This window comes from Gopherus flavomarginatus, chromosome 14, assembly GCF_025201925.1.
Source record: "Gopherus flavomarginatus isolate rGopFla2 chromosome 14, rGopFla2.mat.asm, whole genome shotgun sequence".
NCBI classification, from domain to species: domain Eukaryota; kingdom Metazoa; phylum Chordata; order Testudines; family Testudinidae; genus Gopherus; species Gopherus flavomarginatus.
In genome coordinates, this window is record NC_066630.1 from 8,120,418 (window position 1) to 8,141,248 (window position 20,831).

Genomic DNA, 20,831 nt, shown 5'->3' on the forward strand with positions numbered 1-20,831 from the left:
CTAGATTTACACTTCATATAAACTACTCTAGATCAGGCACTCAGATGAATTACAGGGGGAAAACAAGAATAACAAATAGCTTACATCCCCTGAATGGAATCCAGTCTCTGACTGCTCTTTCGCCAGACTGTCAGCATCACTTGCTGTCTGAATGCCAATTCTTCTTGTTGTGTCCAAAGCTCTCTGTTATCTAGTTCCCCCTGAACCCAAACCATTTTCTCCAACTACCTCAGTAAGGATTGGATACTACAGATACAAAGACAGTTATTGATGATTAATGGCCGCTTTTCAAAGGCTTAATGATCCTGGCCAAGTGCCACCTTTTACAGACAAACCTGGACTGGCTTTTACTAGTTTTGGACAGGACTCTTGGTAAGCCCCCTATGTAGATTTTTTTTTTGTCATGAACTATGAAGTATGAACAGAGATCCAGAACCTCTGCCACACTAATATATCTACTTATTTTGTCATCCAATCCTGACTCCTCCGAAGAGATGGCATCTAGTTGTTTTTGCTGATACAGACTAACACGGCTACCATTCTGAAAGTAGACAGATATGTGAACCTAAACTAGACTAAGAACAAAATGGTGCCTGGAACTGCTCCCTGCAGATCTTCCCAGAACTGTCTCTGTGTGCAGCCTTGTTTCCCTTCACATTCTGGCTCAGCCTGACTGTCAGCTCACTGGCTGGATGCAATTGAATCAGCAGCTAGGGTGGGAGGAATTTTAGACATATGGAGGGCTGTTCGGAACTCCGTGGTTCTTTTCAACTTAGAAGTGCAGGAGCTCTTTAAAGGACCAAGCCTCCTTTGACCCTACCTCACAGATGAAATTTAATATTTTACAAGGCAAGTAAGTATAATCATGTTACATTTCTGGTCTAGTGGCTTGGACACAGGACTAGGGCTCAGGTTCCTGGGTTCTATGTCTTGCTTGGTCTGCTGTCTGACCATGAATCATTCACTTCACCTCTCTGTGCCTACGTTTCTCCTCCTATCTTTGTCCATCTTGCCTATTTATATTGCATACTCCTCAGGGCAGGGACCATCTCTTACTCTGCGTGTGTATTCAACACCTAGCGTAATGGAGACATGAGGTCATTTGAGTCCTTCAGGCACTGCTACACTTCATACAATAAATTAATGAATGGCAAATAAATAAATGGAAATAAAGTTGTCCATTGATCAAGCTATTTTCAAGTTGGAGACAGGAATGACTCAGACCCCAGGAAAGCTGAAACTTCATAGCCTTATTTTTATTATTATTATTCTGCAGATGTTGGCATGCAAGAACTAAAATATTCTTTGTGTGATTCCATCAGGATGCATTTCAGGGGCAGGTTTTACAGACGGCTGTGTGTGTTGTATTTAAAAATATGCTGGGTGTGTGAGGGCGGGAGGGGGAAAGTTTAAAAAAATGTTCTCTAGATGTTGTAGTCAAGCTACCTGGATGTGACCACAACACAATTTGCAATGCTGCACATCATTTCTCAGATCTCAGTTAGCCAGATCCCAATCTGGTGATCTAATTTTATGATATAAGCCTTCGTTATACCTAAATACATTCAAGAACATAGACCTCAGGCATTCCGGGGTCATAACTCATGTTGAGCTAACCAAAGTAAACACATTTAGTGTCTGGTGGCCCACAATGTAGCTCCATTATGTATCAGAGAAGTCTCCAAGGGTGTAAGAAAACCCACAGCTTCTGCAGTGACTATTTTCTTTGTAATAAAGAAAAATACTCTTCTTCTTCAGCAACAAAAAGGATATATTTCAGGCCAGGTGATCCATAATCCTAACCCTCCAGGAGAATTCAGAACAAACGGAAGACGTTTTAGTGTAAGTATAAGATGTGTCAAAAAGCACGGTCTTCATTAAGCGAACGCAGCCCGCCAAGTGCTTAAAGTTGTATCCTTTGCATGAAAGGGGCTGAAATTCAGAAAAGCAGACTGGAGCTGAAATGTGAGCTGTAAATTTACTTTTGGTGCCAATCAAGGAAATTAATACAGCCCAGCTTGTCAGGGTTCCACGCATCAACGGCATCATGGAAATAAAAATGTAAGCATGGTTGAGAGGTTCCTTGTTTTTTTGCAAAAAGGAGATTGCCCTAAAAATATGGTGCGGATTAACTATTTTCTTGTGATCTTCTTGAATGGGTGTGTATGGGAGGGGAGAGAGGAAGAGGGTATTTGCGCTTCAAAAGGAAAATATTTAGAGCTTGTACATAACCATAGCCGAGAAAAATTGTTCAAGATCTAAATAGCATGACTACATGAATTAGGCTGACAACATCTGTTGTGGCGGGTAATAGGCTGCTGGAAAAAATTATTATATGAAGCAACTGTGAGTGTGCAATGAACACCGTTGAACCAATACTTCAGATGTGATTCCTCAAACTATGTGTAAAATAGACACAACTGCGGACGTGCATGTACATAATACTGGATTTTTAATGGGTGCACAGTTAACTACGACTTGTATGAGTTTCTGCCTATTTTTATATTAGTACTGATGATCAAATTTCCAGACACTCTTCCTTTTCATGCTGCATTATATTAAGAGGCCTCATTGGTGATACAGGCGACTGGATTGATTTGGAAGCTAGCTATTTATTTAACATGCATTCATATTTTTAACATCTGGAATGAGCAGCGTGGTTAAGTTTTAAGTCTGAAGGAGAAAAAAATACATATGTTAATATTCATTTAAAAGGTAAAAAATATGGCTTTAATCTACTAGTAAAATCACCTGGATATTTCTATATTGATGCTTTTGAATTAAAATTCAATTGTTGATAGCAATAGTGTTGGTGCTGATATGCAGAGGGCCATGGGCTAGAATCCTTATCCAAGTCTGCTGTTCCTGTAGTTGTCGGGGAGTAGTAAGTGCAGCAGAGCATGAAAACAAATCATCCAGATGATTAAGAAGAGACAGATTCTGAAGGGAATTCCCTCCAGTCCCACTCAGCTGGAAGAATGGCTGTATCCATCCTGGGGCATGAAGGATATATAGTGTGGGGCTATGACAGAGATGCAGAGGACCCTTGACGCGAGTGGAAAAAAAAGCAAACCTTGTTCAGCGAAATCCAGTGTGATTCATGAATGAGTTTTGTGTTCTTTGATACTTCATGGAACTGCCAGCTGGAGTTATTCTCATTAGACTCCACACAGGCTGCCACCAATGCAGAAGTATTGCGATTGAAAGAATAGTTCTCAGGTCCGACTGAAGATATTTGTTCCCTTTTGTTGGTAATACAGATGGAACACACTCATTGGGGAACTAGTAGTGAAGCTTAACCACAAATATATCTGAGGCCTGATAAGCCACACATAATTTGAGGGCATTTGAATCATGAGACCTGACATCACCAGAGGCTAAGCTTTCCATACATTACCGGCATCCACTGTCTGTTCTGCATTGCCCTGATGTGTCAGGTTCCTTTTGTCAAACCAGCTTCTCGGGGAGATCAGAGTCTTTCTGGTGCTAAAGTAAGAATAGAAATATGTCTCTAAATTACATACACGTGAGCTCATTTTTCAGCATCAAAAGTGTGGTTTGTTAAGCATGAGAAATGTGGTTTTGAACAAGGTTTCCAGCAAGAGTATGTCAGCGTCAATAACAGGATCATCTGTTATCTCATCACCCTTAAGAAGGTAACCATTTCATCTTCAAGCCCAGCTTCCCTTATGCTGCCAGAGCCTTTTCAGGGCAGCCATGGGGTGTTTAAAAGCCATCGCAGAACTAAAGGTAAATTGCTGCAGTAAGGGAGTTGAGATCCATTCCCAGCAAGACAGCACACACAACATGAGTGCTCACCCCTCTCATGGGGGAAAATTCTCAGTCACCCTCCACACATGGAGCCCACTGCTTGTCAAAGCATTGGCTGCCAGCTAGGACCAGACAACAATCCAGAGAAGAAATCTATAAGTGATGTCTCACGCCACCTGAGAACACAGGCATAACACTGACAGAGATATTGCTTCCCTCAATGACTGCATTATTTTAGAGTTAAAATACATTATGTTCAGTGGACGCAGCTCTCATACTTATCTGTGACAATAGCCCTCCTCACCTCCCCACCCACCTCCTCCCACGGGGCCCAGGTCGGTCTTCCCAGTTTGCCATACCCTAGGGATGGCTCTGCTTGCACTAACCTGTGTTAACAGGTGGAGTACGTGGACCCTGCTGCCATGCACTAAAAGTTCTCTCGTGCGCTTTGCTCTACCCCACTTTGAAATGGGCGCAGATTACAGTGCAGTAGGGAACTTTTAGTGAGCAGGATCAGGGTCCACAGGGACGCAGTGTGCAGCAGGCTCATGCATAGTAAATATACAGCCCAGCTTGCCGTGAACTAAATGTTCCTATAGACAAGCTGTATGAGAAAGGCTATTCTAATGGTATTTGCAGTATGCCTGGAAGCAGTAAACATTGACAGCCACAAAAAGCATGATCCCCTAAGATCTTTAATCTAAGTTTGCAGGCTCTAGGTTCAGATAGCTCAGACTCGTGTAAACTTTTGAGCTACTTATCTCCAAAAGATCCTTTTTGAAGTTAGTCCCTCATTGGCTATAGTGCAAAAAACCTGCCCTGACATAGTGCTCATGAGCTCTGGCAAAGCTGAACAGTATATATGCATTGAGTTTTCTGGGAGGATGTAGGATTGGATCCAACTCCCACTGAAGTCAATAGAAAGACTCCCATTGACTTCTTTGGCAGTTGGACTGAGGGTTTAGTGAGGTTCTTAGTGTGTAGAGCATCTGCCTCACACTCTATATATGTCTTGTCATGCAAGCCTTAGCTCATGAAGTCAATGTTAGAAACCTATTTTAATTAGATTCAGTTCCACTGTTGAGGAAACCTGAGTCTCAGGGCAAGGAGCAGGAAGAAGAAACAGAATTTTTTCATCATGCTTTGGCAGCTGTAGCTCTTTTTCCAGATCTTGATATTTGCATATCCCTTTTTCCTCTTGCATTCATTTCAGCCATGACTTGAAAAGATTAAAGCCTGACGTTAGTACTTGGAGGGAAAAGGCCAACAGTGCATCCTGTTCAATGAGAATGGAAAAGACCGTTGGATGACCAAAGTTATTTGAAATGACAGCATTAACCCTTGGCAATTATACTGTATATATTATACTCGGTAGAGCCTTTCATCTCAGGATCTCAGGGACCAGATTAAGAACATAAGAACTGCCATACGGGATCAGACTAATGAACCATCTAGTCCAGTACCCTGTCTCTAACAGGGGCTAGTATAGAAGCTTCAGGGGGAGTGTACCAAATGGGATAATTTTGGAGAGATCCACCCTTGTGTTCCCCTCCTGGCTTCTGCCAGTCAGAGTTTAGGGTTGCCCTGAGCATGGGGTTACATCTTGGCTAATAGCCATTGATGAACTTATCCTCTATGAATTTATCTAATCCTTTTTTAAACCCAGTTATACTTTTGGCTATCACAACATTCCCATGGCAATGAGTTCCATAAGTTGTGTGTTGTGTGAGTATTTCATCTTGTTTGTATTAAACCGGTTGCCTAGTAATTTCACTGGGTAACCCCTGGTTTCTGCATTGTGGGAAAGGATAAATAACACATCTCTATTCACTTTTTCCACACAATTCATGATTTTATAGACTTCTATCCCTCCCTTAACTGTCTCTTTTCTAAGCTGAACAGCCCTAATCTTTTTAGTTTCTCTTCATATGGAAGCCGTTCCACACCCTTGATCATCTTTGTGGACCTTCTCTGAACCTTTTCCAGTTCCAGTTTTTTTCACACGCCAAGCGACAGAAGTTTTGCTGACATAAGTGCTATCGTAGACCTGGCCTAAAACTAAATTGTCTCTGAAACTATTAGGATACGCTGTAACAGCATTCCTGCCATGTGCACAGAGACGAACTTCCTAGTGCCTCCTCCAAATTTTTCATTCCTGTGACCTGTGCTCCTCCCCCCAAGTTCCAAACAGGTGGCTACAGTGAGTAAGCTTCAATGGGGCAATTTTCAGAGCAAGGAAACATCAATGAAGGTAGCAGAATCTGGCCCCAAATGATTTACAAATGTTAATTAATTAAGTATAATAACATCCCTGTGGGACAAGCACTATTGGGTCAGATTCAGTCTTGCTGGTGCACTTGCTAGGACTTCTGTGCCTCCTGGAGGAGTCACTCAAAAGCAGACTAATAGCAATGCCGCTGCCTCCCCTCCTATGGGATTTCTACTGGGACAGGCAGATTTAATCTCGTGAGCATAAGCCCTTGTGATGCAGGGCATTTAGGCACTGTGCTGCAGCTGAATCCTAGCATTCATTCCCAGACTGCCTTGGCTGTGTTGGGAAAGATTGCCACATCACTGTGTTATGTAGATGTTATGTTATTTCGCCATCTTGAATGTATGGAAGTTGTTGTTTGAACTCCATGTTGGAGCCCTTTACTTGTCAGAGCTTGGCACCTTTAGGCAAAAAGAGCAGGAAAGTAGTCATCACATGACAGATATAATCTGCCCAATATATAAGGCCACTCCGCCAGTTAGTGGGGGCTGTCCATCCCTGAGGCAGATGGTGAGCCAAGGCTTGGTCACATCTGTGGGATACTTACATGCATGCAAAATAGCTTCCATCTGCTACCTGATAACCACCATACAGGATGCCGCAAGAGGGGAGGAAGGGTGTAAGGTCTAGGGTCTGCCAGTCGGAGCCCTACTATGTCTAAGGGAAAGACTGTTAACCTGTGTATGTGGATGTACCTCACCTCTACGGAGTCACTCCTGTCCAGTCCATCATAGAGCGCAGATACAGGAAACACTAAAGGAGACATCATCAATGCAATGTGAAAGACAATGTATGACTGTCACAGAAGCAGTGTTTGTTATCTGTTTAGTTATCTGGGAGTTCTCCCTTATCAAATAAAACTGTACCCTGGTTTACTTAATCTTGTTGTCTATCGTGCTGGCGGGAATAGAGGCAAAAACAACCCATTGAATAGATGTGGGATAGGGATTCGAACTCTAGGACTGTGCCCTGTGGCCTCAAACTTAATAACCTTGTCAACAGTCATCCCTGGGACCCAGCCAACATCACCCAGGTTTGGGGCAGTGTTTCACTGTTGCCTTCAATAGGTGCAGACGTAGCCGCAATTGGGCACTTATGAAACTCCTATCCTTGAGGTTGAGTTTTGGGCTGATCCTGTTTTGTTTCTCTCACTCTCTGAGGTAATTCTGATAGCCTGAAAGTGATGCTAACTAGTTTGAAAGGGGTAATTGTAGCCATGTCTGTCTCAAGGTATTAGAGAAACAAGGTGGGTGAGGTAATATTTTTTATTGAACCAATCCATCTTGAACATAACATAAGAACATAAGAACAGCCATACTGGGTCAGATTAAAAGTCTATCCAGCCCAGTATCCTGTCTACCGACAGTGGCCAATGCCAGGTACCCCAGAGGGAGTGAACCTAACAGGTAATGATCAAGTGATCTCTCTCCTGCTATCAGTCTCACCCTATGACAAACAGAGACTCGGGACACCATTCCTTACCATCCTGGCTAATAGCTAATGGACTTAACCTCCATGAATTTATATAGTTCTCTTTTAAACCCTGTTATAGTCCTAGCCTTCTCAACCTCCTCACTCAAGGAGTTCCACAAGTTGACTGTTCACTGTGTGAAGAAGAACGTCTTTTTATTTGTTTTAAACTTGCTGCCCATTAATTTCATTTGGTGGCCCCTAGTTCTTATATTATGGGAACAAGTAAATAACTTTTTCTTACTCACTTTCTCCACACTACTCATGATTTTATATACCTCTATCATATCCCCCCATAATCTCCTCTTTTCCAAGCAGAAAAGTCCTAGCCTCTTTAATCTTTCCTCATATGGGACCCATTCCAAACCCCTGATCATTTTAGTTACCCTTTTCTGAACTTTTTCTAACGCCAGTATATCTTTTTTGAGATGAGGAGACCACATCTGTATGCAGTATTCAATATGTGGGCATACACATGTCTCTCTACTTTGAAAGGGGACAGCTTAATAATGGAAGAAGCTGCCAGGTAACTTTTATTGTTTGAACTCCTTCCTGTGTAACTGAAGGTCCACCTGAGGAGACATTTTCCACTGTTCATTTTCATGCATTTAATATGTCACTTATTTTTTGTTTTTCTCCAATCCTGTAAAAATGACAACAAATAATGCTTTGCCTCAATCTAATGTGAACTGGGTTTTGTCTGTTTTATTGGGGGAAATCACTTGAAGGAAGCGGAACTCTCTTCTTTCAAGCAAGCTAAAGATAGGTGGGAATGGCCAGCGATTGGCTGAAGAGAATGGGCAATTCTTCTTCTGGAGCAATGTCTTTGAAAAGTTTTCTTTGGTATAAAAGGAAAAAATAAATAACAAGAATACAAGATAGCCCAACGAATAAAGGGCAGAAAGGATTCCGCAGTTGATCAGAAGGTTGACTAGGTTACAGGATTTGCTAAACAGGCTAGCACCCAACTCTGTTGTAGAAGAGAGATGCTGGACAAGCAGCTTGGCTGTAAGTTGTTGGGCAGGTGGGACGAGGAGGAGCCCCCACTACTAACTTCCCTCTCCTCCCAGTGCCTCCTGCCCACCGGCTGGTCCCGCTGATCAGTGCCTCCCCTTCCCGCTCAGCACCTACCATCGATCAGCTGTTTCACTGCATCTAGAGGCACTGGGGCGGGGAGGGGAGAGGCGCAAGGTCTCAGCACACTTGGGGGAGAGGGTAGAACTGGGTGGGGAAGAGGCGAGGTGGGGGCAGAAAGAGGTGGAGTGGAGGTGGAGCAGGGGTGGGAAGAGGCAGGGTGGGGTAGGGCCTTGGGGGAAGAGGTGGAGTGGGGTCAGAGCCTGGGCAGAGGCGGCGGGAAGCACCCCCTAGCAGATAGAAACATGGTGCCTATGCCCCAGACCCCACACCCTTCTAGAGACAGCCTGGAGTGCAACTTAGTGCATGGCAAGCTGAGATGTAATTCTAAGTGCTACTCAGGTATACCCATTGCCCTTCAGGAGTGGAGGTTGGCAGGAATCAGGAATTACAGAAGCTTAAAAAAACTGAACAAACCCTCCAATTTCATTTCTGGGAGGAGCTTTGGGTGTGGTGGTGGGGGTGGTTATTTGAATCTAAATTGATTCACATAGCTCTGGCTCTCATAGCAGACCCAATGGAACACCTCATGTGCATAAAGGAAAACATGTGCCCCAGTGTTTGTACAACCAGGAGTCAATGTATTTATACAGTGCACTAACCCCCTATTCTTAGCTGGGGCCTCAGGGAGTTACTGGAATATTACATTACTAATGGTAAAATAAAACTAAGTTAGCTAAAAAGTTTTCAAACTTCAAAAATGTTTGATTCAAATATAGGGTGAAATTTCAGGGCAAAGGAGAGGGCCTTTATTTTAGCTGCACCTGTTCACCCATCCCCTGCCAGTAACATGGGAAATGAACAAAAATGAAAGCATTGAGGATGAAAGGAAAAGAATAATAGCATTTAAATTGCCTTAAACATATATTTTTTCCACACTGACTTAAGTAGTGCCTATAACAGCAATGCAAATATAACGGTTAATTTGACAAGGCTGGATGAAAGGGTCTTTCAAAACCATTATGGTAGAAAATATAACACGGTTTGGAACTGTCTCCTGTATTTGTACAGTGATATTGCTTCCGTCTGTCCTTTTCTTGAATCAAAGGCAGACTCAGAAGCTGAAGTTCCTACTGCGTTATAAAGGCAAGAGCTGAAAAATTGCCTCCCCTTCACACCCTGGGATTTGCAGTTGGGCGCATAAGCTATTCATAGACATTGATTCATAGGTAAAGGCCCACTAAGGATCCTCTTCAAGGGCCCTCTTCTCAAGGAAATAGCTGCCTAAACGCTAAAGCGCACAATTTATTATTCCATATATTTTCCCCTTAGTACAAAAATAAATTGTGGTATGTAAGTGGGCCAAGTGGAGAACAGGTGGTGTTAAAGCAGCTAGCTACACACACTGATATTAAACCACATTCCATAATTGCCAAGCCGAGACAAGTCCAAGGCTACCATGGTGTCCTAGAGCTCTAAAAGAAAGTGTGTAGCAAGTTCTTTCACAAGGCTCAGTGGAAAACAAAGAAAGAGGGAGAAGAGCTGAGTGGTTGATAGAGTTCTATCACTTGTCCAGAGTGTGAGGATAAGTCACCATTGTACTCAGAACTAAGACAAGAGAACCTGGGCCTTTACATTCAGAAGCAAAACCATGCTCTGAAGAGTCCCTCGCCTCTGTTTGCCAGAAGCTGGGAATGGGCGACAGGGGGATGGATCACTTGATGATTACCTGTTCTGTTCATTCCCTCTGGGCACCTGGTGTTGGCCACTGTTGGAAGACAGGACACTGAGCTAGATGGACCTTTGGTGTTACCCAGTATGGTCGTTCTTATGTTCTTATGTTTTTTTTAATCTTTAGATAATGAGTCAGCTTTTTGAACATCTCGGTGCTGCAATTTTCACTCCTACATGCCAGAAGTGATCTATGTATCAAGATAAATATGGCGTTAGGTTTGGAAGTGTGAAATTTAAGAGCTGCTCAGCAGTCAAAGCATAAAGTTAAAGGTGATGCTGGACAGATGGAGAGGATACAGTTAGCAAATGGGAGGCTAAGGGAGAAGTTCGCAGGGAAAATGAGTTCCAGTGCTTTAGGGGATCACAGAGGATTAAAACCTGGTTTTAGGGGGAACAAAGTCAAATTTGAGGAGTCAGTAACTGCTAATGGCAGGGTCAGAAATGTGGTGGGAGGGAGAGCAAAAGAAGTTTGAGATGATTAGGTCAAAAGTGTGACCCTTGGAGTAGGTGCGAGGAGAGAAAGAGGAGGGATTGAATGGTAGCTAGGTAGGGTGGGAAAAGAGGCAGAGAAAAGATAAGGACGAGATTTGGAGAAGTCACCTACTAAGTGATGAAGGGAGGGCTGGGTGAGTTCAATAGGAAAATAAGATGATAGCAGAGATGGGAGGAGACAGTACTGAGGAAGAAATGGGTGGACGAGGCATGGAACACAATAAGGACAAGAGCTAGGCCAGAGCAAGCACATGTGAAATGACCTGCCAGATGTTAATTGGTCTAAGAAGCACAGAGCCTGGAAGAACCATAGAGTGACCAGATAGCAAGTGTAAAATATCAGGAGAAGGGGTGGGGGGTAATAGGTGCCTTTGTAAGAAAAAGCCCCCCAAATCAGGACTGTCCCTATAAAATCAGGACATCTGGTCACCCTAAAGAACCAGAGAAGAGTGAGAAGGAGCAAAGAGTGGTGACACTTTGGACAAGTAATTCTGAGTGAAACAAGCAACAGGGAATGTACAGAAAGTGAGAGAAACAAGCAGCCAGCTGCAGAGAGGGCACAAAGAGGGAACCTCTTCATGACCAATGTTATTCCCAAACAGCTTGTAATGAAAGAGCAGCCAAGTCTGGAGAATAATTGACCCAAAATATTGTCCATAGGGACAGTTAACCACAAGCTTAGCAACCTGCATATCTAGATACAAACCAGTGTGCCCACTTCCTTGGATCATCATAATCCTTTGCTGAGTGAGGCAAGGATTTTTGGCAAAATACATAGGACCCAAGGGACTTGTCCATGGGTTTTAGCATCTGGAAATCTCAATCCCTGGCACACAAGGGGTTAATCCCTGCTGAAGTTTTGAAACTGTGTATTAGTAACCTCGTGCATTCCCCACCACCACCACAGATGTACTATATTTTGGTAATATTAATAATAAACAAATCATTTGACATCAATGGTTGGAAGCAAAAAAAAAAATGTTGAAATGCCAAACTTTCCCTATTAAATTTTAACAGTCTCCCAAAAGCTTTCACTATATTACTCAGGTCCAAGCTCTACCACTGAATAATTGAATCTTTAATAATAATACCATATGTCTTTCTAGTGTGTATGTGAGGAGAGGAATGCTGGACACAGAGTTTAAAGTACATAGGGCACTGCATGGTTATCTGTGCATCTCAACAACTATTTCAAATGTAGAAGCAAATCAGAAAGGAATTTATCCCTATTATAGTGTATTCGCGCACTATAAAGTTTATTGTTGCACAATCATATCTTTAAGATTAAGGTATTGTTACTTTAACTTCCAACTCCATTTGAGAAACTCTCTGCGTATTTCATACTTTTTGCCACTTTTTAGTGGTACAATGGGCTAGTTCTGCTTCTTCTTATTTATTATTATATGTATTATTCTAGTACTTATGGGCCTCTATCTTGGACCAGAATCCTGCTGTGCTTGGTGTTGTATAAATGCAAAACAGTCTCTGCCCCAAAGAGCTTACAATCTAAGTATGAGACAATGCTGTTATCTTTAGAGGCCTGGGCTCAAAAATGAATCCTGTGTACAAGTAACTAAGTGAAAATGTCCTTGGCAAGATCATCTAAAAAAATCCCCTACAATTGTGTGCCAGAGAATCTCTGCCCAATTAATTAACTATTATTAGTTTGTGAAAATCAGGAGGAACTGCATTGATCTCAGTGAAGTTACAGCAGTGTCAGACTAGTGTGAGAGGAGAATTAATGTGGGGTTTCTTCTTCTTCTCTTTTCTTTCCTTACACCAGGAAAAGATGATAAAGCAATTTCCTTCTCCTGACATTCCACAACAAATCCTGACATTTTGAAATTTATTTTAATTCTGAATCTGAACAAAAAGCCAAACATACAACCAACCTAACAAAAAAATTAGTATTTCCTGTCAAATGGAATTTTTGAACAAAAATTGCTTTGTTGCGTTCAAAACATTCCATTTTGATAAAATGAAAATCTTTCATTCTGATTTTGACTTTATTTTATTATTGCATTTTACAGGGGGTTCCACTTATTAGCAACCTCTGAGTTCTCAGCAAAAAGGTGCCACTAGCCAACGGTTGCTAATAAATGAAAGGCAGATCTGCTAGTAAGCTGCAGCCCACAAACCTGCCTGCAGCCAGTCAGTCAGTATTTTGCCGCCTCAAGCCCGGCAGTCAGGCAGCTTTCAGTGGTGCGCCTGCGGGAGGTCTGCTGGTAACGCAGATTCAGCAGCATGCCTGCAGGAGGTCTGCTGGTCCTGCGCCTTCGACGTTCCCTCCGCCGAATTACCACCGAAGCCATGGGACTGGTGGACATCCCGCAGGCATGCTGCTGAAGGCTGCCTGACTGTCGCCCTCACAGCGACTGTCAGGCTGCCGCCTTGCGGCTTGCCTCCCCAGGCACGCTCTTGAAGCGCTGGTGCCTGCATCCGCCCCTGAATCCAGTACTAAGCACAACCCAGTGCTTCTTTCTTTGGCTGCAGCACTGCAAACCTGCCTGCAGCCAGTACTTGGGATATCCCAGCACTTCCTTCCCTGGCTGCAGCACTGCAAACCTGCCTGCAGCCAGTACTTGGGATGTCCCAGAACTTCCTTCCCTGGCTGCAGCACTGCAAACCTGCCTGCAGCCAGTACTTGGGATGTCCCAGCACTTCCTTCCCTGGCTGCAGCACTGCAAACCTGCCTGCAGCCAGTACTTGGGATGTCCCAGCACTTCCTTCCCTGGCTACAGCACTGCAAACCTGCCTGCAGCCAGTACTTGGGATGTCCCAGCACTTCCTTCCCTGGCTGCAGCACTGCAAACCTGCCTGCAGCTAGTACTTGGGATGTCCCAACACTTCCTTCCCTAGCTGCAGCACTGCAAACCTGCCTGCAGCCAGTACTTGGGATGTCCCAGCACTTCCTTCCCTGGCTGCAGCACTGCAAACCTGCCTGCAGCCAGTACTTGGGATGTCCCAGCACTTCCTTCCCTAGCTGCAGCACTGCAAACCTGCCTGCAGCCAGTACTTGGGATGTCCCAGCACTTCCTTCCCTGGCTGCAGCACTGCAAACCTGCCTGCAGCCAGTACTTGGGATATCCCAGCACTTCCTTCCCTGGCTGCAGGACTGCAAACCTGCCTGCAGCCTCCAATCCCAGCCAAAATCTCTGGGACTCTGACAAGGGCTAGCTTTAAACCTGGTTGACTTTCTGTTCAGGATCCAACTGTATACTGGTTCTGAACTGATAACAGGTCCTAAGCTAGTAACAGGTGCCCCTCCACCTAATATATCTAAATATTTCCCCTCAGTTTCATTACAGTTAAGAGAAAGATATGGGAAGACTGCAAGGTAGCCGACAATAAGAGCATAGATACAGATAGGGCAAAACTAGGAAAAAACTACAGTTTCATAGACTTTAAGGCCATAAGAGTCCATTGTGATCACCTAGTTTGATCTCCACAGGCCTTAGAATTTCTGCCAGTAATTCTGCATCAAGCCCATATTTTGCTGTTGAGCTAAAGCACATCTTTTAGAAAGACATCCAGTCTTGATTTAAAGACTTCACACGATAAGAATCCACTCCACCTTGAAAGTGAAAAGCTTGAATCTGATGTGTTGAGGAAGGAATTTGAGGAAAATAATGTGGCTGATTATGAAGGACTTGTATTTAACTGGTAAAATCCTGAGTCCAGTGAAGTCAATGGCAAATCTCCACAAACTCCTACTGATTTCAGTGGGGACAGGATTTCAACCAGTGTCTCACCAGAGACACACAGGAATGATAAAACCTTAACATTGTTCAAGCCTTGTATCACTCTTGCCGAGAGGCTGCCAGTTTTATGATAATTTGCTGATATGCACAGCTGGAGAGTAGAATGAACCCGCTTCTCCTCACAGCTCATTTTAATTTCTGGCCTAAGGAAGGGTGCAGACTTTGGTCTTCTAAGGTAAAGATAGTGCACTATCACAGTGCTATTCTATTCCATTCTTTTCTATTCAATATTGGTTCTTATATCACGCTCATCACCAAAGTATCTGAGCACCTCCGGTTGCAGATTAACTAAATAAATAAGTATCTGTCAGATGGTGTTTGTTCTTTCATCCTCTCCCCAGAAGCAGAAGTAGAGTGTGAAGTGAGTGTTTTGTTTTTTATTTATATAATATAGTAAAATATTTATGTATACACATGTTGGTATAGGTTTATGTTAGAGAAGGCAAGGTCAAAGAAATGCATATTGCACTTAGAATGGAAAGTAGTGAGGTTTGCGATGGTCCCTAGTTCCTATAGAATCTTGTTCCACAGACTTGGGCTGCCCACAAGAAAGTTCTGTCTTCTGCACAGATGAACTTTATCCTTATGGCAGAAAGTCCCACTCTTGTGGTCTTCATCCTGGAGTTTTGACTAATCTTTTAGACACCCTGTGCCCAGACCACCGAGAACTTTAAGATTCAAGGCTTCATGCCCAGATATATTGCTGTGCTGTAGTCCAGCCAAGAGGTGACAAAGACATGAATAATTGAGGTCAGGTCATCATTCTTCAAGATGAGATGGAGTCTCCTAGCTAACTGGAGATGGTAGTTAGTATTGATTATGGATGCTGCTATGTGAAAGCTTAGCACTGGTGAGGAGTCAAGAAGCACTTCTAAGCTACAGCTTGAATTAACTAGTTGTGGTTGTGCACTTTCAACCACAAGAGACTGTTCCGTGGCTGCAAACTCCTCAAAGTGCTTTCCTCTGCCCACCAGCATAACCTCTGGCTTGCCTGAGTTCAGCTTTAATCAGCTGTTCTTCATCCATGAACTCATTACATCCAAGCACTGAGCCATCTTGGTGTTAGCAGTATGATCATATGTGGTGAAGGACAAGCAGAGCTGTGTGCCATCTGTATATTTTAAAAGCAGCAAAGAATCCTGTGGCACCTTATAGACTAACAGACATTTTGTAGCATGAGCTTTCGTGGGTGAATACCCACTTCGTTAGATGCATGTAGTGGAAATTTCCAGGGGCAGGTATATATATGCAGGCAAGCTAGAGATAATGAGGCCTGCCCCTGGAAATTTCCACTACATGCATCTGACGAAGTGGGTATTCACCCATGAAAGCTCATGCTCCAAACATCTGTTAGTCTATAAGGTGCCACAGGATTCTTTGCTGCTTTTACAGATCCAGACTAACACGGCTACCCCTCTGATATCTGTATATTGATGGCACTTGAATCCCTGTAGTCTGGGCACTTCACATAGTGGCTGCACGTAGATGTTGCATAGATTTGGAGAGGGAATTGATCCTTGTGGGCTTCCACAAGTGAGGGGTCTAGTGGTGGAGGAGCAGTTTTCCCTCATTACTTGTTGGATGTATCCCACCAGGAAGGACTTGAGCCAGTTTAACCCATTACTCTGGATACCTGCTACCTGTTTCAAACGAGACAGAAGTATGTTATGGTCAGCATTATTAAATGCAGCTGACAGGTCCAGGAGAATGAGAATGGATGTCCACCCTCTGTCCACTGGCAGCAGGATATCATCCATCACTGCCACTAAAGCAATTTCAGTTTCATGTCCTGGCCTGAATCCTGACTGTGCCATGTCTAGGCTACTAGCTTCATAACAAGACACAGTGACTAGAGAAATAACACTTGTGCACATATCCACTCCAACCTCCAGAGCTGGAACTATAAACCTCATACTTCATCTTCCAGAATGTAGCTTCTTCCATGTGGGCCCAAAAGAGAACTCTCTTAGCTCATAGCACTAGTAGTTCTTTTATCCTTATTGTGGACTAGCTAAGACAACATCACTCACACATGCGCACAAAGCCAGAACATTACACCACCCCTGCCAAGAGGTCCATTCAGCACATGCTCCTTGACTAAGTGCATGCCAGTACAACAGATAATGCCTTCTTCTCCCCTGTGGAGCATGAGCCAGCACTAAAAATGTACTGTTGTTCAAGGCCAGAAACCTAAGATGCCATTAAAGATCATGGCCGAGGATGAGAATTCTGAGGCGGCGAGAGAACACTCCAAACAACTGGAAAATAACAAGTCAAAATATTTATCTTTCCATGCCAATTAACCCTGAAAAATCAATTCACAGATTGAGCTTTTTTCGCTCTCTGCTCCTTACAAGAAAATAAATTATGAATATTAAAAAAAAATCAGAGACAGAAGGAAAGAAAGTTTCGGAGAGGGTAGCCAAGAGTTTTATTGCAAGCCCTGTTTCTCATTAAGGCCTTAGCAGCCTCACACACAAAAGCTAATTACTGGTTTTTTGTCATGTTATTTTGATTCATATTTCCTTTCTGAAAAACAGACGGGAGTTTTAGGCATGGCGCCAAGGCCAGGGCCATGGTGTAGCATAGGCGGGAACCTGCCGAGTAGTGGAACAGACAGACAAGAGTCTCTCTTTTTTCGGTTGTTTTGAGGAGGAAATGGGAACTTTCCATGTAGGCGTAGTTCGCTCCCAACAATTGTTGTTCTCCAAGGGTAGTGGAAAGAAAGAGATGTCACACTGCTCATTTCTGGTCAGGAAATGCCCCTGCAGACAGGACTTATGGCATTTCAATACTAGTAACACTCGGTAATAATCGTGCTTGCAGTAAAAGAGAAAGTAATGGCTGTGCAATCTGTTCAATTTTAGAAAATAAATGAATTCTCCAAGGACTAAAAGGCTATTCTTGTCCCTGTTATCAAAACACAGACACCATGTGGCCATCTCAGTAGGACCTATATATAAGTGATGTAGGGGGAAAAAAACTACAACCCAGTACTTTTACTGCTGAGGATTTCCATGAGGTGGCAGTAAGAAAAAAACAAAGGTCCTGTGAATTGCTGGGATTTTTCCATCATATAGGAGCAAAGATCTGGGGCAAAAGTCATTCCTCGTCCAGAGGAGTTTGTACTTTTGGAGGCTAACTTTGCTTTCTTTCTGGAAACAGTGAAAAAATCTCTTCAGACCTATTTCTGTCTATCTCTCTTAAGTACTTATATGGCCCCTGTTTCCACAGTATCTAAGTGCTTCAAACTTTTCAGTATATTTATCCTCACAATATCCCTGTGAGATAAGGAGCTGCTATTATCCCCATTATACAGATGAGGAACTGGGGGATGAGAAATTAGATGACTTGCCCAAGGCTGCGTAATTTCAGCGAACTTGGGAGGAACATTCGGAGTGTGATAAGCATAAACGGTAAGCTAGTCTAGGGTAGTCAGACTGGAAAAAAACACAGTGAACAGATCAGGCTGTGGTTGGGGGCCTGAAGTAAGGTCTGCAAGGGGCAGGGAAATTCGAGTGAAGGTGCTAGACTGGCTGGGAGGAAAGGTGGTGGGGACAAGCAACATAGGAGAAGCTCTACAGGGCCCAGGAAGCAGAGGACTTCAGTGTAGCCCAAGAGCGGTAGAAAAACTATTAGTTCAGATATTCATTTGGATTTACAGTTGGATCTTTGGTTATCCCAGAAGGGGATTGAATTTTTAACTGACCTGGCTGAAGGCCTATACCATGGAAGATTTGGATAGAGAGAGACCACCTCAGGTGCAAGGAAATGGTTACAGGGGGCAGTGGAGATGAGGACCCGTTCAAAGCAGCATCAAGGAACAAGGGAAGGCTCCTTGAGGTGACAGTGCACCATTACACTTGGTCTATAATTCATAACAAATCTTTTATTTGTCAAATTGCAGCTCTTGCCTGTTTGCATATTTCCTGTGAATACATAATGCGTATAATAGCTTATAGCACATTAACAAGCAGTTTGTTGTGAGATTCAGTAGTCCAAATGTGCATCGCTTTGACTGGGCACATAGGTCACATGGTGTGTTTATTTTCCCTGACTGGATAAGCATAACTCTTAGAGTTAGGGTTCTAGTGCAAATATGATTAAAAATCAAAGCATACTCTCATGCAACTATTCTTCTTCTTTTCTTTCCTCAGAGAAAATTCCTGCCTAAAAACTCGCTCACTATATCATATCATTGGTGGAAAGCAGATATTCTATGGGTATAAACAAAGTCAAAGTGAATTCATTTGAAAAATGGAAAGATTATGGGGACCGTGTGCAGGATTTGCACATCATTAATAATAGCCCAGGATAATAACCTCTTTCTGTTAGCATTTTTTACTTTCAGAAAGATCCAAAAGCAGATAAGAGAGGCCATATTGGGTCAGACCAATGGTCCATTTAGCCCGATATCCTGACTTCTCACACTGGCTAGTGCCAAATGCTTCAGAGGGAATGAACAGAACAGGGCAATTTATCGAGTGATCCATGGTCATCCAGTCCCAGCTTCTGACAATTGAAGGTTTAGGGACATCCAGACATGGGGTTTCATCCCTGACCACCTTGGCTAATAGCCATAGATGGACCTATCCTTATCTATGAATTTATCTAATTTTTTTAACCATATTTTTGGTCTGCACAAAATATCCCATGGCAATGAAGTCTACAGGTTGACTGTGCATTGTGTGAAGTATTTCCTTTTGTTTTTTTAAAACATACTGCCTATTAATTTCATTGGTTGACCCCTAATTTTTGTGTTATGTGAAGGAGTAAATAACACTTCATAAGAACATAAGAACGGCCGTACCGGGTCAGACCAAAGGTCCATCTAGCCCAGTATCTGTCTACCAACAGTGGTCAATACCAGGTGCCCCAGAGGGAGTGAAGCTAACAGGCAATGATCAACTGATCTCTCTCCTGCCATCCATCTCCATCCTCTGATGAACAGAGGCTAGGGACACCATTCTTTACCCTTCCTGGCTAATAGCATTTATGGACTTAGCCACCATGAATTTATCCAGTTCCCTTTTAAACAATGTTATAGTCCCAGCCTTCACAACCTCCTCAGTAAGGAGTTCCACAAGTTGACTGTGCGCTGTGTGAAGAAGAACTTCCTTTTATTTGTTTTAAACCTGCTACCTATTAATTTCATTTGCTGACCTCTAGTTCTTGTATTATGGGAACAAGTAAATAACTTCCCTATTCACTTTCATACTGTTCATGATTTTCTAGATTTCTGTCATATCCCCTCCTTAGTCGTCTCTTTTCGAAGCTGAACAGTCTTGGGCTTTTCAATCACTCCTCAGATGGAAGCTGTTCCGTACCTCTAATCATTTTTGTTGTCCTTCTCTGTATCTTTTCTAATTCTAATATATCTCTTTTGAGATGGGGCAAACAGAACTGCATGCTGTATTCAGGGTGTGGGCGTACCATGGATTTATATAGTGGCATTATGCTATTTTCTTCTATTTGTTTTATTACTGATCCCTTTCCTAATGGTTCCCAACATTCTGTCTGCTTTTTTGAGTGGATGTTTTCAGAGAACCATCCATGATGGTTCCAAGATCTTTTTCTTACGTGGTAACAGCTAATTTAGACCCTATCATTTTGTTTATATAGTTGGCATTATGCTTTCCAATGTATATTACTTTGCATTTATCAACACTGAATTTCATCTATCATTTTGTTGTCCAGTAACCCAGTTTTGTGAGACCCCTTTGTATCTGTTCACGGTCAGCTTTGGACTTAACTATCTTGAGTAATTTTGTATTATCTGCAAATTTTGCCACCTGACTGTTTCCTGCCTTTTCTAGATCATTTATGGGTTTGTTGAACAGCACAGGACCCAGTACAGATCCTTGGGGCACCCTGTTATTTACTTCTCTTCATTGTGAAAATTGGCTATTTGTTCCTACCCTTGTTTCCTGTCTTTTAACCAGTTATTGATCCATGACCTGGCCTTTCTCTTGTCCCATGACTGCTTAGTTTGCTTAAGAGCCTTTGTATGGGACTATAACATTAGAACACACAATATGGGACAAAAATCTCATGCATCTCATATATGTCTTGACTAAATGATCTTTGCTCAAAGGACTTAAAATAAGTGGAGATCAGTAGTGATAGAATGCTCACTGCAAGAGAAAGCCAGTTTGCAAAGCATACATAAAGCCAGTCCGCTGTACTTCCTGCAGCATTGATTCTATAATAGTGTGTGTGTGTGTGTGTGTGTGTGTCCGTGTCCGTGTCCCTCCTGA